This window comes from Topomyia yanbarensis, chromosome 3 (assembly GCF_030247195.1).
Source record: "Topomyia yanbarensis strain Yona2022 chromosome 3, ASM3024719v1, whole genome shotgun sequence".
Taxonomy (NCBI): Eukaryota; Metazoa; Arthropoda; class Insecta; order Diptera; family Culicidae; genus Topomyia; species Topomyia yanbarensis.
Genome location: NC_080672.1, coordinates 22660817 through 22685880, shown reverse-complemented (window position 1 = coordinate 22685880; position 25064 = coordinate 22660817). Strand labels below are relative to the sequence as shown.

The window sequence follows — 25064 nt, the reverse complement described above, 5'->3', positions numbered from 1 at the left end:
GATAAATATCTCACATGGTATTTTTTTCAAACCCGAAAAACAAGCGTAGGATTAAAATCTAATTGGTGGATTATGCCTATCGTCCATTATACCTAACGTACATTAAGCCAACCGCCCATTATGCCTAACGTATATTATGCCAAACGTCCATTATGCCTAACCTTCACTATGCCTAACGTACTTATGCCTAACGGATTTATGCCAAACCCAAAAAATTTGGGCCAACATTTTGATTTTTGTTGAACATTGAAGGGGTTATGGCGTAGAATTAAAAAAAACGATTTTTTTTCTATTGGTCTCAAATATGTTTTATAGTCTTGAAAGTGATACACCAAAAATGGAACGCGGCAATTATTTTCTATTGTTCTGCGGAATGAACCATCCGGCTCAATAATCCATTCAGCCAAATGACCCATTTCGGAGAAATGACCCATTTCGGAGAAATGACCCATTTCGGAGAAATGACCCATTTCGGAGAAATGACCCATTTCGGAGAAATGACCCATTTCGGAGAAATGACCCATTTCGGAGAAATGACCCATTTCGGAGAAATGACCCATTTCGGAGAAATGACCCATTTCGGAGAAATGACCCATTTCGGAGAAATGACCCATTTCGGAGAAATGACCCATTTCGGAGAAATGACCCATTTCGGAGAAATGACCCATTTCGGAGAAATGACCCATTTCGGAGAAATGACCCATTCCGGATAGCTAATACCCATCGCTATGTATGGGAATCGGTTAAGCCGTTTCGGTGACTTGACTTTTATATATAGATAGATAAATTTCACTGGAATCATTCCGTAAAATGTAGAATAATTGAAAAATTTAAAAAGAAATATTCATTGAAGAAAGTATGTAGAATAAATTTCCAATAAAAAATAGCTAGACTTGTTGTCTTCAGCAAAGTTGTTGGGAATGTAAGACAACAAACAATTTTGTTGAAGGCTCTCTGTTCGTAGCATATCGAGGTACGAAACGATATTTATAAAATTTTCTCAAATCTAGTTTTCTATAATATCGCTGTCTTATGAACAAAAATGTGTATTTCATTGTCCTAAACAATTTGGTAGACGATAATACAAATTTAAAAGCTACCATAAACAATAATATTGGAAAAACTTGATAGATTGATTGATTATTGCGTGTAGCAGGCAATGACTTTAAACTTTAAGTTCATTGAAATATAGTGTATCTGAATGGTAAACTACATTTAATGTATTTGATTTGGTTCTACTATTTTAGATTCGGGTATGCAGTTGTGCGTCTTTTAGAAAACATATCTGTTGTTATTTCTTTACGGGTTTGTTCCTTAGTGCTTCGCGAATTGCACCCCCGATCTGATGTAATTTAGAAAAACTTGTTTTAAAGGACTTTTTGCAAATAACACAATATATCTGGATATTCTTAACACTTAGAAAATTCATGTACCCAACGAAATTGTTTTGTGACAGCTTTCTCAACAACTTTGTTGAAGACACCATGTCTGTTATTAATGTTTAAAGCAGTTATTCTCAATAATTACTTCTAGTAAGGTTAAATCGCAAAATTATTTCAATTAGAGATGAACTGGATAGTATTTAACAATTTTTTTTGGAAGACTCCAACTCCAAAGCTGTCAGTTTCGAATTATGCGATCTTGGCCGTTAAAAATATTTTTGAATATTTATTTATTTTTTTCACTTTAGAAGTGAACAACTTGAGAACCTTGTATACGAAACTTAATTATGCTATTAAATTCAGCATTTCAATATCAAATAGCCCATCCCATCTCAGGAACCTAGGACCAAAGGAGTGACATTAACCCTCTTAACCAAGTCACTCCCAACGATTTATCAAATCTTCGTCGAATTAAAAAGGTCCGTACGGTTGTTCACGTTTCTTCCTTATTCAAGGTTTGAAATAGTTCGTTGATTAAATTCTTCATTAAATGAATAATTTAATTGCCGTATAATCATCCTCACTTTGTATGCTGCACAGCTGACCTGGCCGCTTTAATGATTGTGTCACATATCATATGTACCACAAACATTAATATTGACAAGAAAAATTGTAGGCGAACGTCTACAATTTTCCAGGATCCCTACATGTATTGGCTGTGTATGTGTAGACTAGACTAGACTAGACTAGACTAGCATTTCAATATCAAATAGCCACTTACTTGACCTAGTTCTTATTTTTTCCGTAATTTTTCAAACTATTTTTATAATTGATTATTTAAAAAATCGAATGTTCATAGCAACCGATTCTCACGTACTACAGACAAGCTGGAAACGCCACTTGCCTTATTTTGCTTCTACCATCCGAAAAACGGGATGCGGTCTCAGTACACACAGAGTGTAATACATCTCACTAAAATAGAAACCTATCATTTTACCTTTATCTCCATACTCAAAATTTGCAAACATTTTCCGTGGAATATTTTGTTTAAGAGAACTCCTACTTCAACCCAAGTACGGAATGCGGTTCTTGTTTATCATTCGCCTGCACGACAAAAGGTATATTTTCCACCGTATGTTTAGAACTTCGAACCACTAAGCTGTCCGCTGTTTGCTTCCAGATACGAGATTGTGTAAACAAAAACATCTTGGCACGCTTCATTTCACCATTAGTCTTCCTGCAGTGATACGAGTTCAAAAAACGCCACAAAATTCAAGGCCATTAATCATACCAACGAATTTCCGAAAAATTTCCACCCTGTTGTTCGCCAATAATTGAAAGTCTCAGGCAGTCTATGCAGTAAGAGCGTTGCTATCGATGCTCGAGATTAAAATTTCCGCTTTCAATCTACAGGGCCGGGCCGTACACGTGCATGGACTATCTGCAGCTCAGGTACCCCTGCTCGAAGTTTAAATTTCGATTTCAAGCACAACAGAAAGGCCTTTTTTTCTGCGAAACATACTTTGCTTGAAAATACACGAGCCACGTTGAAGAGTTTCTATCGTTGCTTGAATGAAAAACTGAATGTACTAGAGTGCATCCTTGACTAAGTTTTGTTTTTGTTCGGCGAAGTGAAGTGTGCTTTTAATTATTCTTTTGAGTTTTAGAAGAGGCCCTATTAATATAGACTTTTTGGAAAACGATTGTGAAAATCTCTATGACTATGAATGTCACTTATCAAAATACTCCAACATTGCATCACTTTCCGAATCTCTGACCACGGCTACACGAAACTCTTTCAAACCTCATACAAAATGGTTGAACGAACAACAAACGTTTTCAGCTGCCCCAGTGATGTAGTGAGGACTGTGCAGTTCTTGCACCTATAGATAGATAAATGTGACGACGGGATCAAGTGAATGTTTAATATTCTCGTCGCTCAGCACGCCACCGACCGTGTTGGTGACTGGTCGGTGTGTCGTCGCCTTATTGCTTATGCTTGTAATCTGTGCCAGCTTAAGAAAATGCAGCCCAGGTTCTTTGGTGTGGGTGCGTGTCATGACTGAGGATTACGCCCATTACGCCAGTTCAATGAGAACGATTGATTTTTTTGCGTCATCTATCACATTGGCGGATGGATAACGCCGGCAAATGATAAAATTCGGGTTTTTTTTTCGAAAGGACCTGTAGTGTAACAGGGATTATGTATAACGGAAAGGCGAGTGAATTTTTTCGGTGATATTGAGATTATTCTTGCGATAGCAGTGTAGTATAGGGGATGGAGCCATAAGTGATGAGTTATTGTATTGTGCACCATTTGTTTTCGATCATGAATTTATCGGATTAATAAATTTATGGTAGTAAATTGAACAGCTCCGTTTCTAGTGGTGGATTACAGCCAGACTTAGTGAGGTTCCTTCATTAATGAGCAAACTCAATCGGTAATGTGATGCGAAACAAGTTTTTCCGAAGAAATTGAGACGATAGTTGTTGAAATTGCATTAAGATGATGCTCGTAGTATCGATGAAAATTTCCCAGTAAGCAACACTCTGAACTAGTCAGCCGTGAGAGTTTCAGCTGGATCCATCACATAATTTCATCGACCAGAAGTTTCAAGCATCTTCAGAACTTGAGTATTCGCTGGAGCTGATTTAAACACACTTTTCGCATTTGATAGGATATAGAGAAGCATCAAAACTGTCAGCAAAGGCGTGATCGAATGTCCATAAGCTTGTAAGTCACATTATTTATAAGCATTTTTCGCTTTTTTCTAGATATTTTTTTATAAATGGCTTCTTATTACCATTGACACCATGTTTAATGGCGATGCCTGGAGCTTACTACCATCTAGTAATGACATTTATGCAATGGAATTGGATTTCATAAAGAAATGTTTATTAGTTGCGATGTATCGTGTCATGTCGTGAGCTGAATGTTCAAACGTAATTATTATGCATGCACGAGTTGCTAAAATACTGCGAAACCACACGTGGAATATCTGACGGAATCAAGTTCGTTTGCAATTCATTTGATACCGCGAAACTGCATAGTATATTTTTTCGACTCAAAAGAAATTAACCCCGTATTAACAAGAAAGCATGAAATCTGCATCGTCTTTAAGTAGATTAAATTGGCGTAAATGAACCCGATCGTTAGAGCAAAACTTTTTATCCAAAGTTCGGTCAACCGCAGAAAATCGGGGTGTTCTAATTAATATTAATTGCGCAGCGGGGAAAGATGCCATTCCTTTCTTGCCTGATTGAATGAAGTTAAAATGAGATCATGCATATAAATTTAACAGGCTGCCGGCAGTTGCCTAACGCAACTAGGTTGAGGCTATGCCTGATTCGCACTAAAAGGGCTTCGTCTAATAGTTTGAGGTTCTACAATGTCACCAATCTCTGCCGTGTGACATTGTATTTAAAGTGTGTTTTAAAGGTGGTAATTTGAATAAGTATTTTGTATCAGGAGTTTCAGCGGATCCTCTATTAAATCGGTGTAACAAACAACCTGAAAAGAGTTTGCTGCTGGTGAAAGTGTGTGGGCGTGTTACTGGCATGTGATGGCTGTATGTATTTCAGCCCATTATGCCGTAGAAAGATTTTGCTTTAATTTGAAACTACACATTCGAGGAAAAATAGGTCAAAGCTATTGAAGCGTTTCGCATGTTACTTCGTACGGTCCTACTTGTTGTTTGCAGACCTCCTGCCTTCCAATAGGTAATGTTACTCAGACTGCTTGTACGGAAAAGAGCGGAGATAACAGAGCGGGCGGAAGATCTTTTGGGGTATAGAAAACTTTTTATCTGAAAAGTTTTCGTGTGTGGAATTCCACATCAGTGTTTTCAATCACTTGTTGGAATTCGGAGACTTGTTTTACCTAGTTCAAAGGTGCTACTGCTACTGTTCGTTTAACATAACCTTCGGAACAATTTATAAATCTTTTCCAACGCCGTCAAGCGTCAGGAAGCCAACCACTACACTACCGATTTTCGGGAGTGACCGAAAACAATGTGCCTTTTTCAGGGACCTTTACGAAAATTATTTACATGAAAAAATCTCTTTCATGCTTGACTTTTTTAGCACATGTAAGGTTCCAGCACTATTTTTCCTTAAAACTGTTAAGGTCAAATAATACTAAAACCTGTTTTTATCAATATAGGCTCTTCTCTAGCAGTACTAAAAACTGCACAGTTTTCACCTTCCGATGCTCAATACAATGCTCCTTGAATAATTACAATGAGCACGATAGCTCAGTTGCATGGAAGCCTAAATCGATATTTTTATTAGTTTTCAATAATATTTCAAGACATCGAAGAAATATCAAAACCGTTAACCAAATTAACTCCAACGGAATCGAATCATACAAATTGCAATACATTGAATTCTATATATAATAATCATAACAATTAGTGCTCAAATGGGAAGTAATAGCCCCAGTTAACAGTTCTTTGGTTTTGTGAACAAATTATGCCTAAATCCAGAGCTATAGCTTTTTGAATATGTTGTTTGTTTATAAACAGGGACGTAGAGAGAAATTACGGGCCCGAGTTACCATATTCACAGATTTTTCTGTAATGTCATAGATTTTTTCACATTTTTTGATCACAGATTCTTTTTTACAGATACCAGATTTTTGGAATTTTGATGAAAATTTCACAGATTTCCACAGATTTTTTTAAATATTCAGATTTTACACAGATTTTCTGGAATTTTAACACTGATTTTCACAAATTTGTTTTTCTGTTTTAGTCATCGCAAATGGTAAAAAGATTTTTTTTACCGAAACACAGAGTTCAATGTGGCATCCCTGCCCGGGGGGTTTAGCATAAGGGGCCCCTCCATCATTGTAGATTTTTTGAAGACAGAAACGGTTAAGCTCGAAATCTATTGAAAAAATAGTCCTCTGCTTTATGTATAGTGTATATAAACCTTGGTGGCCGGACTGTAATAAAAAACACTGAGTGCTGTAAATTCAAATAGTTTTTTTTGTCATTTAAAATGGTAATACAGTTAATTTTTTTTTCGTTTTTTCGTAGGTATCTGTCCTGAAAAATATTCAGCTAAGCCTTCGGTTGAGCTGACTACTCTCAAATTCTATATAGACACCTCGTACACTTTGTTCGCCACAGACAGTTTACTTAAATAGTTTTGGGTCTTCTTCGGGTTCCGCTTGACTAGGCAGGCTCGTATGGACATGATCGAAAGGAAATGTGAAGAATCCTTTTTTTTGCTGGTAGGAGTTGGGCGTTCCACTCAAGTCTACGGCATGTTCGTTGATAGAACAAAACTCATCATCATGTTTTACCGCCGACGAATATCAAATAACAATAATACAAAATTTTTCAAATTGACAAAAGAATTAAAAAAATGGAATGTATAAAAACGGAAAAATGGGAAAAATGTTGAAAATGTTTCAAAATAGTAGAAATAACTAACCATAAATGACGAAATGGGAAAAATAGGAATATTACAAAGAAGAAAAATAGGTGAGAATTTAAAATGGGTTAAAAAAATAAATAAATTCATATAAAGTAAAGATTAAAACTAGATCAAATGGAAAACAGGAAACATGCACAAAACAAAAGATCAAAGCAGAATAATGGGAAAATGTTCAAATGGTAAAATGAACAAAATAGAAAACATGAATTACCAAATTGTCAAAATGAGCAGAAAAGAAAACACAAAAATAAGGAAAAATTGACGAATATTAAAAAAATCCATGCAAAAGAAAAGCGTAAATTCCAGAACTGATAAACGGAGAAAAGAAAAATTCGCAACAAATTATTAACAAAACGTAAAAATTAAAAAAAAAATGTATTTTTTAGAAAAATATGGAAGAAGAGCAGATGGAGAAAACACTAAAATATGAAAAATATGGAAAAATTGGAAAATATGAAAAAATGCTAGAAACTTATTTGGATTAAAATTTATTAAATAAATTAAATAAATTTAATGAAATCAATTGCACAAGCAGATGAAGAAAATAAATTAAACGATAGATAAATAGCAAAAATTTAAAAAAACATGAAAAGATTAAATGAATCTAAAAAATGGGACAAGCATAAAAAAATATTGGCCGCATTAAAAAAACAGAAAAATGGTAAAAATGTGGAAAGGAAAATATTGAGCCTAAAATATAAAAAACTAGCTAGTACCCATCGCGCGTTGCTGCGACACTCTGCGAAATAGGAGAAAAACACAATTTATTCCAAAGCGCCATCTAGCGGGCAAATAATCTCCAACTAATAGCACACAAACACGCCCCATACCAAATACCTACTGTGTGCAAATTTTTACGGAAATCGGTTGAGCCGTTTGGGAGTCTATAAATCATATACATACAAACTTTGACTTTTATATATATAGATATATAAATATATAATATATATATATATATATATATATATATATATATATATATATATATATATATATATATATATATATATATATATATATATATATATATATATATATATATATATATATATATATATATATATATATATATATATATATATATATATATATATATATATATATATATATATATATATATATATATATATATATATATATATATATATATATATATATATATATATATATATATATATATATATATATATATATATATATATATATATATATATATATATATATATATATATATATATATATATATATATATATATATATATATATATATATATATATATATATATATATATATATATATATATATATATATAGATATAGATATAGATGGATAGATATATAGATAGATAGATGTGGATAAAAGATTTCATGGAAAAAATAGAAGAATGAAAAACCCTGGATGAAATGGAAAAAGGGGCAACAAAAAATGCAAAAAAAAACAAATATGAAACAGTAGAACAAGAGAATAATGTAGAACTGGAATGAACAGAAACTCTAGATTATATGAAGAAAATAGAATCTCTCCGACGATATTCCAAAGAATGGTAAAAAAAATATTTAAATTGAGAAAGTTAGTTAAAACCGCACAAGTCAGGATATTTTGGCATCAAATGCGAATCACCTGAGTCTGCGGCATGTTCGGACAAGCGTGAAGTCACTTCGTGATTTATGCTGTCGAAACCGACTTATGTTATTTAAATAAGATATTTAGTGAAGTCAAGAAATTACTATGAATCGTTTTCTTCGTGAATTTTCATGTTCTTTCTTAATTTGTGAAGTTAGTTCGTTTCTCGAGTCCTATTTGAACAATTGAGCGCTCTGAAATAATATTGCTGAGTTTTCTTCTTTTTCTAACAAATACTTCAGTGATTCATTTAGCGGTTCAACGTATTAAAATAAGTGGAAATGGAAGTCACATGTGTCCTGAAAAGATAAGAAATCGCGATTCGATTCCCAACTCCGCACATAGAGTTAGAGATTTTTCCAAAAGAGATTTCTCTAACCCGAAAAGAGGCGAATGACCCTAAGGTAAAAATCTCTATAATCAAAATAAAAAAAAATTGGTCAAAATCCATCAGATAATTAAAGTAAAAAATGAAATATAAAATAATTTTCAGTCTTTTAATACACAATTTCTAAAAAAAGGTCTTATGTATTTTTGCGTACTGCTCGTGAAAATCGTAATTGAGTTCCTAAAGTTTTCTTTTGATTAGTCTTCCATACAATAAAAATTTTATGGTGTAATTTACAATTGACTTTATAGGGGGGTGGGCGTAGTGTATTAGTAAATTGATTGCCTTGTACGCAGCGCACCTGGGTTCGAGTCCCGACCCCGCACATAAGGTTAAAAAAATTTCATAAGAGATTTTTCTAACCCGAAGAGGCGAATGACCTTAAGGTTAAAACCTCTATAATCGAAATAAAAAAAAATGGACTTTATGGTAGAAATTGGACCATATTCGGAAATTTATGTTTTTGCTAGGACTATCCATTGATCATAGTTGTGCTTTGTTAACGGGCTGTATGACCGACGGCCCAGTGAAAATGTATTGGAAAATTACTGATATTACAAATGTTCCATAGTTAAGTACCAATGACTCCATTCCTTAAAATTTCGTTGCATTAATTTTCCGTACACTCTGATACAACTTTCGTTTTTGCGGTTACTGAACTAAACTAAAACTAAACCACACTCGGCCGAAGAAATATTTTGTCTACGTACCCGGCCGGGAAGTCGAGATTTGTGTGGCAGTCTCCGACGGGGGCCTTAAGTGCGAAATGTGAAGTTGGCTCCTTCCAGAACCCTTTGCTTCAGTCAGTACAAATTCTGGTAATTGCAGGCAATTGCGTTCAGTAAGATGGAGCAGTGTAAGAAAAAAAACTTATTGTCCATTAACCTCACTTCGAGCCTTTCGCCGGATCTGCTCTTCCAAACTATGTTCTATTGACCGGGGCCCGTCTACCTATTCGCCTTTTTGTGCCACTATATCCGAAACAATCGAACCAAGATAAGAAAATCCTCCGGTGAAAGCGTGCAAGATTTCGACTGGTTTGATTCTCCACACTACGGTTAAAGGTCAGACGAAACGAATACCCGGCGCGAATAACCGGGGACGGTTTCCCACTCCCTGATGGACAGAGAGTGCTCAAAATTGTAAGCGAAAAGGTGGGATTTCTTCCGAATATACGTGACGTTAGAAACACAAATGAAAAACTTGATGAAAGCGGAAAACGCGATTATTGACACCGGTTCGTAGACGGATTAACAAGAGAAATATTGATCGGAATACACGGAACCAAGAATCCGGCGATAACGGCATTCCATGTAGATCCATATTCAAACAATAGACGTTTCGCGATGAAATGATAATGCAGTATATAAACGTAATGATTGTTTTTTAAACATACATATTTACAGCAAAGATGAACACATTGTAGTGCATAGTAGCGTTCGTCAGATGATGTAAGCTATGCATATCTTCTTGGCCTTATTCTGCGCGGGGCGTGAAATGAGGTGACTAAACGCACCTCACTTTTTAAGGTGACTCTTTTCGCCCGATTCTGAGAATCGGCTCGGGTGAGGTGAGATTTCCCATTGCGGTTAAATGGGCGTCTCACGTCACCTGAAGTGACTCTTCAGAATTAGGAGAGAAAAGTCACGTAGAATGAGGTGAGATTAGTCATCTCACGTCACACGCCGCGCAGAATAGGGCCGAGAAGCTAAAAGGAACAACAGAAAACGAAATTTATTGGTCGACAAGCGTCCAACTCTGTCCTTGTTCTATGTTCATCTTTACATACGGCATGTCCATCTTTCCCAACCCAGTTTCGAAATGATGATTTTGTGCCTCTTATTTCATAAACATTTTAAACATCTTTCTGTTTGAAAATTTATTAGTATGAGTTACTATATCGATGGAATATAATCTCAAATCACAGTTTAGATATAATTTATGAGCAATGCATCAATGGATGTGTCAAATTTGCTATTTAACCTTAAGGTGTCCGTTTGAGTAAATAAAATTATTTTTTGCAAACTTGATCGGCCCACCCGTGAGTCGATTCCTAGTCCACCCAGAAGTACTTGCATCAAATTTGAAACAAATCGTTTAGCTACCGCATCAACGTGCCTGAAGTTTGTATACAATTTTTCGATAATTTCTGTGGAGTAAACACTGTACCTCGCATTTTCACCGCTAGGTGTCACTGTATGCATCATACTATCACTGTAAATGAAGAAAGACAATTCAATTGTTTATAACTTTGTCGAAGACTACAAGTCAATCCCGCTTTACTAGGAGAAGTTATTAAACTTTTGGCGAAATTATGTGTATCAGTACTCGATTTCCACGAACTATTCATTTTTGTGAAATAATGGTTAGGTTTAGCTGAATATTATGTTTAGAAGAGCTTGAGTACATAATACGAGTCATATGATGGTTAGACAATTTTAGTTCCAATTGCGACCGCCTAGATGGCGCCAACACTAGCTAACCAAAGAAGAGAAACAGAATATCGCAATATTTATAAGAATTACTGCAAAATGCCTGTTCTACTATAATTCTTCTGAACATACTATTGGGTTAAACCTAACCATTGTCTCACAAAAATGTTACAAAGATTGTCTGATGCATACACTGCCACCCAGTGGTGAAAATGCGAGCTAGTGGTGTTCTTCATATAAATTGTTGAAAAATCCCATGCAAAGACGTTGGTTTCGGTAGCTAGACTTGTCTGATTTGCTTCACATATGGAGCAACTACTTCTGATGGGACTTCAGTGTCCGTCTTAGGCACATTTCCTCTACATGCAAATTTTCAAAGCAAGTAGGGTGAAGAGCGCACAATAAACTTTGCACACAGCAAGAAAACGGGTGCAAGTTTTACACGGTGTGCGAGTTATTGTCACCACAGCCGAAAATCCATAGTGGATTTTCGGCAGTAATGGCTTTAACTCGCACACAGTTAAACCGTGTGTTCTTTTCCGTGCTGTGTGCAAAGTTCTTTGCGCAAATGATTTGCAAAGTGGCTTTTAGATTGAGTTCAATACTGCAGGGTGCAACGTGTTTGAGTTGTGTTGGATTAATTAGTACCTTTTCCTGCTTGTGAGTGCGTTGGGTTGATACGTGTAAAATTCTCATGTTACGTGTAACGTGTTACGTGTACGTGTAAAATTCATAGTTTTCATATTTCGAAAGCACGGACAAACTGAACTGAATTTGCATCTACTGAAAGCTGGATGTAAGTCGGAGATTTTGTTGGATGAATAGATTAAATTGTGTTAGAGCAGTTTCAGTTTGTTTCAAAAAGTTGCGAAGTAAATCTATAGCTATTCTTGGCTGTCAACTAAAAAGTAATACCATCTCACCAAGATGAAGCTCTGATTGGTTTTAATCGTTATAACAGGTTTGCAAGCATTAGAGTGTTATATCGATCAAATTCATTAGGGTATGTTAAACAGCGTGACGTTTAGCATAGAAGTTTAAAAGTGAAATTGAAACCGAAACAATTACATCTCCCGTAGAGGGTTTTGATTTATTATTACGAACAGTTTTGTTTCGAACGTTGAAAACTCTTTGTTATGTCTTTTGAATCAGAACCTCCCCTAAATCGAGCAAATACAAAAAACACATTTAATATTTTTTTAAACATAGTTTTGCAGAAAAGCAATGTTTACTCACCGCCTGTACCCCTTTATACAGGCTAGAAACTGGAATAGTTGAAACAGTGTTGAAAATTAGACGAACATGACCGGATTGCTAGAAAATAGATGTGCTTGGGAAGTTATAATAAATTAATTAAACATTAGTACCCTCATGGCTCAGCATCGCTTTTATATGAGATGGGAACCGGCTAGGTAGATGGACTATTTTACTGTAGCAGAGAAGCCATACATAACAAAGTTTTGGCTGTCGAAATATGGAACAAATAATTCAAAACAAAGTTGAAAGCCATTTTTGTTAGGTATAGTTGTATTCCATACCCGTCTACATATGCATATTTCTGCGGTAGATGAAAGCGATTTGCACAAGTGTTATTTCATGTTCATTATGATAACGATACAATACTGATGGCAGGAATTAGGGAGCAACACGCTTTTGCAGACATTAATGCTCTCGTATTTCGTTGCGAATTTTCTAAGCCCTAGCAAAACCCTAAGACTTATACTCATTATACAGTTATAAGACAGCTTATGGAAGCAGATGTTACCTATTTTCTTTCCGCTAATTGTGATGCTGTCGCATTCGGCATCATTAATTGAGACATGACGTATATTTCCCCATTAGCACCTCTAATTCTAACCCCATCAAACAATTCTGATGAAATTTTCGACAACTCCATTAAAAACCGTCCCGCTAATTCCAGCCATTCGATGATTTGAACTCACAAAAGCAAGAGCCGGCGATGGCACTTATACGGATGACTTGAACGTACAAGCGCAACGAGTCATCTGAAAGTATGCCCGCTTTGCTGCCAGACCGGTAATGCGGAAACGTTCCCCATCATCGTATTGCCAGGTTGGTCAGAAGCAGTCTGGCAAAAACCACACCGTATACTGTACTGACCCTACCGGACCGGTCGGGTTGGATCTGCTACTCGGCAACGTGGGTTTATGCAATCAACCATTCGATCTTCACCCACGGGGCGGACTGCTGCCTTGTGGAGCTGATGGTGGTGATGATGAGCTGATAGGATTGGAATGGTTTTTCACATGCGGCAGACGACAGGATTTCGTCCTGGGTGTAGGAAGGTAGCTGGGTGTGTGTGTTGGATGGGAATTTCATGGAAGAGTCTATAATTGCTTTTACACGTTACATTAACTGTTACTCAACGAATTGCGGCTGGTTTCATCCACCCTTGGGAACGGAGTAACTAGGGTGGAACAGGATATCGCTCTCGCTGTACTAATTGTCGCTGAGAGTGTAAATCGAGAGTTAGTTTTTGCGGCAGCTGGAATGACTTCCTACACTATATTTCGAGGGAACGACAAGTTACGCCCGGTAGCTTAGAATAAAGTTTCAGTAGTCTACCGTTCGCAGGTATTTAGTTAAACTGGCGTAGTCACCATTTTGTCGACTGGGATTTTTCCTATATCAGGCGAGCCGGAGCTACTATTTTTTCTCCGTTTGTTTTAGACGTGTGATGCTGTCACTCGTTGTGCACTTCAGATAAAGCGTTTATGTTGCATGGCATTTTGTTTTGTTGAAGTGAGCGATATTCAGATTTCGTGTGTAATTAGTTCGTTTCGAGTTATACCATGAATGTCATTTATATTTTTCGATAGAGCGTGAGTTCCAAAGGCATTATTAGCTACAAGGTTATGTTTTGAAGTTATGTACTTCCGAAGTCGAGAATACCAGAATATGTTCCCAGAAATCGGTCAAAATCACATCATTTAGAAACCATCAATTTTTGAAGCTTACTATATTTGAAGAAGTTTTATAGTTGTATTTTATTATCTCTTGACACAATGATTTTGATGATTATTCCTTCTAGCAGTAATTGTGGGGAATCATTTCTTCAAATACATTATTTAGAGACTTGGTGTCTTCAGTAAAATTGTTGAGAATGATGTTAGAAATAACTTCGTTGAGGACATAAACGCTTTATATACTCAGTATATTATTATTCGTTTCGATTTTCAGTAGACACCGTACAGATTGTTTAGAAAACGATATCTTACTATCAAAATTGTTGAAAAATTAATAATAGCTAACTTATTACTAGTTTTAGTAACATTAAAATCAAATAGATGCGAGGGTTTGTTGAATTTGAAGGAACATTTATCCACATGATTGTTTTAATCATAAACATTACGGTGTCTAGGAATCCACAAAAGAGAGCCGTTCCTTAGAGTGCGAGTAGATACAAAATCATTGGTCCGAGCAAGAACATCTGGGCAGTCGATATTATTAGACAGCCAACATTCTTTGCAAGAAAGTAGGGTGAAACACTAGCTTCGGTAACTCAAACAGCAAGCATCTATCTATCATTTTACGGCGATAAACGAACAGGATCTTTCCATGGCAAATTTCTTAGAGTACGAAACATCTTTGTACGCGTTCCAGTCGGTGGATTTGAGCGGAGTGATGTGGAGCCCGTGTATTCCAAACTGCTTCGGAACAGTGCGCAATATAGAGATTTTAAGGCGTAGAAATCGTCACTCACAGTCAGTGGTACAGCGTTTCAAGAAACCAAGCGTTGCGAAAGCCTTCGCCGTCGTTGCAGTGATGTTTTCTATCAAATAATTCTCTCAAGTCGCTAAATGAGTCCACTCTTTCAATGATGCGGGTATTCATAAAGGGTTAGAGTGGGCGATCGCCCGAAACTTATCATCTCACATTTATCGATGTTTCCTTACATACCATTCAACAGGCACCATTGTTCAATATTCAGTACGTCATCTTGAAGTGTCAAGTCCAGCAGCAATAGATCGAAAAATCTTTAAATCGTCGTACGAAAATAGTTTTCCAGCTTTAATACGAGTGTAGAGGTCGTTTATGAATAAAACAAAAATTGGTGGTTATACGTGACTTCCTTGAGGAGGGACTCCGGTTGATATATCGAGCAAGCTAGAACGTGTTGTACCGATCCCAACGAAAGCACAACGACTAGACAGATAGGATTGCAACCATCTATTCAACCATGAAGGAAAACCTACTTTCTGCAGTTTTCAGAACAATGTTGTGTGGTAGTTTATCGAATGCTTTTGAAACATCAAAATCATATTGCGTCAGTTTGTTGACTCCGTGGACTTATATGATACTGTACATTATCAAATTTCAAGCAGAAGAGCGTTACTTCACACATCCGTGCTGAGACTAGTCAATGATATTAGAAGTAGCAGCGTACATCTTACTGTAAACTAACTTTTCAAGTACTTTAGCCAAACAGATCAAACGCGAGATTCTTCTATAGTTATGAACGTTGTGAATGCATGTAGCCTTTTGAATTGAAATAATGACAGCTTCTTTCTCTGCATTCGGGAAGACGTTTTCAGTTGGTTGAAAATAGTGCAATTCGGCAATGACAGCGATCAGGTGCATCCTTTTACGAATACTGCAGGCAAGCGATCCGGGCCTGGTCCTTTAAATGCATCGACACTGGATAAAACTTTCAACAGTTCTGCTTTACTCATATCAGGCACGGGAGACTGAAATTGTATGATGGTAACTTTTCCATATACTCTTGTGACTGGGAGATAGCCGGGTTGTTGAACACCCTACGAAAGTGTTCTGCAAACTGATCAACGAACCACTACTCCTGGTGTTCACAAACTTCCAGAATGTCCAGGGTTGTTTCGAAGGCAGCCTTGAACATGACTAATATACTATTTGCAAAACATAGTTGTTTTTTCGTGCACAACACCTAATTTAAAAATTAGTTTGTAGCGTTTCGGATTTTCTCATCAGTAACTAGCACCATCTTGGTGCCAATTAGATAATAAATCTAAACTAGCACCAAAATTAGCCCTAGTTAGACGCTTTTGGTGCTAGTTTAGATTTATCATCTAATTGGCACCAAGATGGTGCTAGTTACTGATGAGAAGGATCCGAAACGCTAAAAACTAATTTTTAAATTAGGTATTGTGCCCTCCTACACTGCATGGGTAAAGTTAGTGTATATTTTTTGTTTATTAGGGTAGAGAGATTGCAAAAAACAGATTTTAATTTACCCGCAAAGTGTATAGGTAAATAGTATCTTCTGTAAAAGGTTATTCTACATGAACTGCTATGATTGCAGAAGAAAAAGATGAAAAATAAATAAAAAAAGGGTTTCCAGGAATGGGAGCACCTCCTTAAGAAAAGTAAGGGCGCAAACTGATTTCGATGCGTTATTACGTTTCGCAAAATTTCGCCCAACACAAAAACGCTATCTATAGCCAGTAAATACTTGTGACTGTCTCTCTGAAGTTGGGGACCACAGTGCACAAGCGATTCACCGTCGAACATCCATTGGAGACGGTGAAGATTATAGTCACCTACGATGAGTACACTATTTGAGCTGATAGCTTTGTCTAGAATTTGTTGAACTCCAGAAGCATGAGCATTGTCTGGATTGCTGTTTGGCTGCACATATATACCTCAAATATACAGAGTGCGTCTCGGAAGTAAAATAGTAACAATAACTGGTCCCAAGCATTCAAAACAAGGCAATGTTAGTACAGTAACAGGGAGATTAAACGCAATCACCGCAACCCAGTTCACTAGAAGAAGAGTTGCGATCACAACGATAAATTGTGTAGGTTATTGAAAGTTCTAAGTTAGCGTCAGCGCGCAGCTAGGTTTTTGTGACAGCAATAACGTCGTAGTCGTTAGAGGAGAGGACTTGCACGAAATTCTGAGTTTTTATTCTCATTCCTCGATCACTTTGATAGTAGACGGACAAAAATGCGCCCAACTTAGGATTATCGGCTTGAGCGGACAGATGCACAGTGGCTCAAAACAGCGTTTAGAGGTACTTAATTCATTGGAGTCAAAACTGTTCATATTAGCGATTTTACATGTTCTACAATGTTTGTGTGTGTAAAAAGCGCCATCTTTTGGCAACATTGTTGTTTTAAAAAATTGATCATAGTAGGCTATAAAAAAATTAACTTTTGAATCAAAAGAGATAGCGCTTGGCCGTCTTTGACAAAGTTGTAGAGGAGAGTATTTTCATAAATTTTGCAGAAGACATGTTGTCTCTGTCACTCACAGTTATTGAGTTATACGATATTTTCTATGATGAAGTCCTACAATTCTTATTTTTACTTATAACTTTTTTGTTTCTGATTTTTTGCGTTAACAATGTTCGAAGGTATTTTTTATCATTATAAAACACACAACTTTTTTGAAGAAACAAAATAGCTGTGAATGCTGTGTAAAGACTTATGGCTGATTTTGATTTTATTTTAACCTGTTTTTGAACCCGTGTAACTTTCCTATTGGCAAAAACTGTAATTATACTAGCAACTATTCTAATAGGACTAGATTTCACCTACAAAACGAAGACAAAACCGTTTGTCCATAATCACCCTTCAGAAGTTATACCCTGTTGAAAGCTCTATGTCTGGAACTCTTGAAGTCGCACGCATGGATCACTGAACGAGTAGACGCTGGTGTTCAAAGACGCTTTCGCTTGTTTTTATGAGTGGCGCGCACTCTGTGTACTAGCACGTCTGCTGGAAGCTTAACACCGATATTGAATGATTTTCTAACGGGTGATGTACTTTTTCAGTTAATCGAATGAATTTTAGTTTCTGGATATAGAAAGAAGAGGTAAAAGATACACTTTTTCCATATAATCGCTGTATTAAACGGCTGAATATTTTCAAATATTTCATACCGTGGTGAATGCAGCAATTTTGTGCATCTTCTTTATCCTAAAGCTAACATTCATACGGTAACTCAGACGGAAATGAAATTGTACATTATCCGTTAGAAAATCATTCAATATCGGTGTTAAGCTTCCAGCAGACGTGCTAGTACACAGAGTGCGCGCCACTCATAAAAACAAGCGAAAGCGTCTTTGAACACCAGCGCCAACTCGTTCAGTGAGCCATGCGTACGACTTCAAGAGGTCCAGACATACAGCTTTCAATAGGGTATAACTTCTGAATGGGTGATTATGGACAAACAGTTTTGCCTTCATTTTGTAGGTGAAATCTAGTCCTATTAGAATAATTGATAGTATAATTACAGTTTTTGCCGATAGGAAAGTTACACGGGTTCAAAAACAGGTTAAAATAAAATCAAAATCAGCCATAAGTCTTTACACAGCATTCACAGCTATTCTGTTTCTTCAAAAAAGTTGTGTGTTTTATAATGATAAAAAATACCTTTGAACATTGTTAACGCGAAAAATCAGAAACAAAAAAGTTATAAGTAAAAATAAGAATTGTAGGACTTCATCATAGAAAATATCTTATAACTCAATAACTGTGAGTGACAGAGACAACATGTCTTCTGCAAAATTTATGAAAATACTCTCCTCTACAACTTTGTCAAAGACGACCAAGCGCTATCTCTTTTGATTCAAAAGTTTTTATAGCGTACTATGATCAATTTTTTAAAACAACAATGTTGCCAAAAGATGGCGCTTTTTATGCACATAAACATTGTAGAATATGTAAAATTGCTAATATGAACAGGTTTGACTCCAATGAATTAAGTACCTCTAAACGCTGTTTTGAGCCACTGTGAGATGGTAGGTAGGTCGTTAGCTGGTAATGCGACTGCGTCGGAGCGCTCGGGGACTGGACAACGGGCGTCCTGGTGATTACTACGCAGCTTGAGTTTGTGGATGCAGTCTCGGTGATAGCAAAGAAATTATGCTTCGTTCAAATAACGGCAGATTGCGGAAGCATGTAGAATCCGATTGCAGCGCAGTGTTAATTTGTTCAGGCATTCTTGGAGATGGCAGCCCAAATGTTCTTGGTTGAAACGATGCCACGTTATCTTACACAGCAGAAGATTCCGGTTCGTTAAGCAGTTCGAGATTGATCGTCGAAGAAAATGAAGTTGGAGAAGTGTTTTTTTCCGCTACAGATCACCACCGGATGCGTTCCTCTCCGCGGTAATCCTGATAATTGGTCGTTTGATTGTCGAATTCTTCACAAATTCACGGAAGAAGATGTTTTCAGGCCAAATGTCTTTGGACTTCATCATCCGTCGTGCTGGGATCGACAGGTAGACCCATAGCAGCTCCTCAGGTGGTGAAACTATTTTTATCGTTGCACACGCGGCTTTGACTCCACGAATATTAGTGATTTTGTCACTTTTTCTAAGAGTTTGCACCACAAAAATAGTGCATTTTCTTATGATGTATCATGGAAACAGCCACAAATGTCTAATAAAACCAACAGATAGATACATAGTCTCTTCAGCAAAGCGGTTTCTTATTATATTCCTTACAACTCTGATGAATGCATTTTTTTTATTTTTATAAATAAATTTGCTTGTCAGCATTAGGGGGGTTGATCATCAAACTAATATTTCAATAAAATGAGAAATATTTTATAAACGAATTTGGTTGAAGACACTATAGTTCAAAAATCGTTTTTTCGTGATCAAAACAATTTCGATCACGTTTTTGTCTACTATGCAAAGTTGTTTAAAAAAACGAAATGCATATATATCCTAAGTATGAGCCTCTAGAACTAAAGTTATATTAAAGAAGATTTGTTTAGTAATATTTCGAAAATATTGTATATCTCTATAAGCTGTATAGACAGAGCTCTCATGTCTTCGTCAAAATTGTTTGTAATGTGATTCTCAACAAATTTACTGAATACACCAAACCTCCAAATTGTGTTTTTGAAGTAGTTTATAGTAAGAAGTAGTAGTTTTCAAATAATGTTATAAAACTTTTTTGAAAGTTGACTGTCTCGAAATTGCGTAATTTATTGGGTGAACGAATTGCGACTTCGTAATTAATTATATTGTATTTTAATATTAAATGTATTTGTCCAGTGACAATGTATGTAGCCAATAATAAAATAAACTAACCATTTCCATTACAGATTGCCGCTTTTTTGTCGGAGATGTTCTCAACTGCATGGTTATTGGACGACTCGCAGTTAATGCACCGCAGGACCACGTTAACTGTAATTTTCCCATTTTTGTCACAGTGAGAAGAAGGGCACATGTTGAACTTGACTGACCAATTCGACTTGTGTTCACTGCTGCCGATGCACACTGTAAAACGAGTAGTTGGAACAATTTGTGATGCATTAATTTTACTTAGAACTTCGCGGCTTGCAACAAATAGTTCGAATTTTTTTGTTTGGTTTGCGATCTACTAAAATAAGCTGTAAATTTCGATACATAATCAAAGTACCAGCAAACCGTCACGTCATAATATTTACCGATGAATTACTGTGATTAATTAGTACATGTTAGGGCAGCAGAAAAATTGCTTTTGACACGAACTAGCTGCGTTTGGCCCAGCTTTGGGGCATAATCGAGTCGATGCAAGAAAATAGTAGTCGTTTTGTACTATCGAAGGCGTAAGCCGTCAATACATACATAAATTGATACATATTGATTTCAGGGAGTATTTTAACTATTAGTAAATTGTGCAAAAAAGAAAGTTTATATTGCATGTGAACGAGAAGAACAAGCAGAAGACGTATCATTCGTTAGTTCGGTATAGTCTTACTGTATATGAATTAAGATCGATACTGATCGTGAAGACTAATTACTCTTGCATATAGCAGTAACTACTAGATCATTTTTCTCTTTGTGAAAAATTTGCGTTACGTTACTAAAAATCACGATTAAGGTATTTGAAAAACGTGATTCAAATGAAAATGCACAAAAGATTTAACATCGATAAAGTAATAGTAAATATTTCGAAAGGGAAAATGGACGCTGAATGGAGCCCTTATTAGTGTCTTTTTTCCTTTTTTCCCATTCTAAACTATGGTTGAAATGTTCAACAAAGTGAATTGGGATGCTTTTACACATTGCTTGAGTGGAGATCCATAAACGAGGTATAATCGTAATCCATTGAAGTTCGCAAACTAGCATTAAGTCTGTGGTTATTCCCGAATACCGTGAATATGAGAATTGAGAAAAGATTGTGTACATACAAGTGAAGTGTATAGTTAGAATTAAGAAGAGATCAATTGAATAAAAATGTTATTTAGAATCAAGTCTAACAATCTTATTGTGTTTGAAGACTTTCTTTTTAATTATGATACACTTGTTTGAAGTAAGTATTTGGTACATGTAATATCAGCTCCTTTTTAAAATAAAATGTCAATGCAATACAGAGACCAACACAACATATATCTGTTTCGGAACAACGGCCAATCGAATAGTGATGTGTTCAGTTTTTATGCCAATTATTGCGGTTCCTGTTTTATGCCAATTATATTCTCATTTCGTTGCATTTTTTCTTCTTTCTCATAAGAATTTCAAGGATTGTATTTTATTATCGCAAGAAAACATTAAAAAACTGTTTCTGTTCGAGCCAGCGTTGATCAACCTAACAAATACTAAGACAATCCAAAAACATATTGGAAAGTACTATTATGCATAATAGCATGCAATACATCGTTGAGTATACCGTCTTTGGAATCACCAACCTCATTTATAAAGACGATGACATATGCAAATACGAAGAGATAAAATACGTTAAATTTGAAACTTGAAGAAACTTTATTCTATGGGTTGTCAAAGGCGTTCCTGTTGTAAAAATGCGAGCAATTGAACAATTTTTTTCTTACCTGATTCTACAATAGTAAAAAGAAAGTTTTTTTTTATTATTTTCGATTATAGAGGTCATTCGCCTCTTCGGGTTAGAAAAATCTCTTATGAAAAATTTCTAACCCTATGTGCGGGGCCGTTACCACTGTGGAATGGGGGTACAATACGTAAATGGGTAAATAGGTATGGGGGTACAATACGTCAATGACATTACCTTTGCTATGTTATTGCAGAGGTCGCTCGTGTTCCGTGAATTCGAGCCATGTGTTACCTTGGATCAGTATTAGTTACAGCGTCGTTTATGTTTTCGCGTGTTACTCTGCGAAAACGATTGTCTTTCGTCCTCCTACGTAAAAATTAATGCCAAACACGAGTTTTGTGTTGGTTTTTCGATATTTTTAAGTTTGAAAGAAATACGGGCATCAACATGAAACATACACTTGTGGTACGATAGCACGTTTCGGGGGACCCGAGGTCACTACTATAATGTAAATTTGAATTATTTTGACAGTAAATGGTGCGTAATTTTGTGGGAAATACACCAAAACGAAGTGAAGTGGACATAAAGAAAGCAATTGCATCTCTTCAAGATAGCGTCAGTATTCTATCAGTCTATAAGCAATTCAAGGCTCCAGTCAAAACAATACGTTCACGTGTAAAAGGAATCTTCCTCGTCAATAATGAAATAATAATATTCTTGTAGAATTAGATAATCGAATAAGCGAAAAAGAAGGAAAAGGAATCTAAATAAATGCTCCGAAGCGCAAACGTGGTCGTCCCACAGCTAAGCAAACATGTGAGCCGGAATGCACAATTTCCATTCCACACTCTGGCGACGACGAGGATACTGAAGAAGTCATTCGCAAGTACAAAACCAAACGCAGCTGCTGAAAAAGCACGTATTCCCAACATTTCCTTCCGTGGTTTTATAATTTTTCACATCATTTGCCAGTTCCGCATTTTCTTACCTGAATGACGTTAATGGATTATTTGTGTCATTGATTTTGAAATAATCTGCTGTATGCTTCAAATAAAAGTTCAACCACTAATTTTCTAGGCGTGTACATTGTTTTATTTAATCTTGTACCTATCGTACTCCCAGAGAAAAAAAATCCAAAAAACTACCTTCACCTTATAGGATTTAGCTTGAAAAATATTTAGCCAAGCAAAAAATCGTTATTGACAAACTGTTCCAAGATATACAATCTTTCTAATGAGCTTGCCAAAAAAGCTGACCTACTCTACCTACCCCACTCTACTCTACTTGTCTGAAAAATCTCTATAAAGTGGCGAATTCAGAATTTTTAAATTCTGCTAGATAACTGAGATAGGGTAATGGGCCTATTTTCACCACGTTCTATTATCACCTTACCCATTTGAAGCCGTTGGTTAAAGCAGCGTCTTTCGCACTTTGCGAAAGACAAATCGTGTGTCTCAAAGCAAGCCATTTGCTTCGACCCAGTTGTCGAGGCGAAACAAGATCATTTTCTCGAACAACATTCGGATACAGGACAGCATTGCAATCGGTCGATACGAGTTGTTGTCGGAGGCATCCAGCTTGGATGCGGGTTTGGCTTGCTGCGTGGAGGAGCAGTGTTCGAAGTGGTCGAAGAAACTGCTTGCAACACTTGAGCGTAATTCTGGAGGAATTTTAACATCGTCACGTATGATGGCATTGAAGTTGATGCTGATGTTCCGGCAGTTTCTCTCAAAATCGAAGCCATGTTGTCGGCATCGAGTTTGCTACAGTGGTTCTCCAATTCCCGGAGCGTACATGGAGACGTAGGGGAACCCGGGGCACACAATGACATGATTCCGCGGTAGATGACTCGCTTGTCTTTTTTTGAAAACTTGGAACATCTACGATTTCTTTCAACCGATGGGGAACACTGACTGAGAAAGCGATTGGTTGAAAATTAATATCAGTGGGCTACATAAAGCATAAGCACACTGCTTCAAGACTATAGATGGAATGCCATCCCGATCAGAAACACATAACAGAAATACACCAAATTCTTTTTTTGCACGGGGGATGCGTTCCGTGCAAAAAAAAAACCGTGTAAAAAAATCCGTGTTATTTCGAGAAACCGTGCAAAAAAATCCGTGTTATTTTGAGAAACCGTGCAAAAAAAAATCCGTGTTATTACGAGAAACCGTGCAAAAAAATCCGTGCTATTTTGAGAAACCGTGCAAAAAAAATCCGTGTTATTTTGAAAACCGTGTAAAAAAAATCCGTGCTATTTTGAGAAACCGTGTAAAAAAATCCGTCCTATTTTGAGAAACCGTGTAAAAAAATCTGATTTTTTTTTAAATTAACAGCTATTTTCTTATGGTATTTAACAATGAATACTGTTGGACATTTTGAATGCACAAGGGGGCTGTAAATGTGCCCAGTTTTCGAGGAAGTTATTGTCCTTTGAAAAGCAATAGTTAAAATGGTAAAATGTTTCAACTATTTAGAGTTTGTTAACTTTTTGTAGATTACACTGTGCTACAGTGATTTTAAACTTTTAAAATGAACTAGTATAACAAATGCGATACAAAGTAATGTACACACGAAAATTTGGAGCAAAAAAACATTTTTTGGGACCTTTGCCACAACAAAATTAGCTACGTTGTCATTTTCAGCCGATTTTCGGTTTTGTAACATTTTTTGAACGAAGGAAACTAGACCTTTCGAACAGTATGCGGTCATATACAGTTTGGTAAGAAACATTGTTCGATTCTGGGACAACAATATCAAAATTGCATTTTTTTTGCGATTTTTTCATGTAAATGGTTATCTTCTCATTAAAAGAATTTTCATGAAAAGTAAAAAAATAATTTTGATGCAAAGACTCTTGCGCAATTGAAATGTCAGAAAATGTCAATTTTCAACGGCCTATTGATTGACTTTTACTTAATTAAATACTCTTTCCTGAAAAGAGGCAGCATTTGCCATTTTGCAATGTTGACATTTGCCATTTTGCAATGTTTGATTAAAAATTCTTTCCTGAAAAGTTGAAAAATTCGCTATTTTTCACTTAGCGAATCTAGTTTTTTTTACC

General features: G+C 36.1%; 1 protein-coding gene across 2 annotated transcripts in view; it reads left to right on the top strand.

Moving 5' to 3' along the window:
* Positions 1-21461, top strand: part of LOC131689844 (somatostatin receptor type 2-like) — a 58750-nt gene extending 37289 nt beyond the window's left edge. For both annotated transcript variants that reach the window (XM_058975170.1, XM_058975169.1), the window contains exon 2: positions 20328-21461. The gene's annotated coding sequence lies outside the window, so the exon portion shown is untranslated. The remainder of the gene's footprint in view (positions 1-20327) is intronic.
* The last annotated feature ends 3603 nt before the right edge of the window (positions 21462-25064 follow it).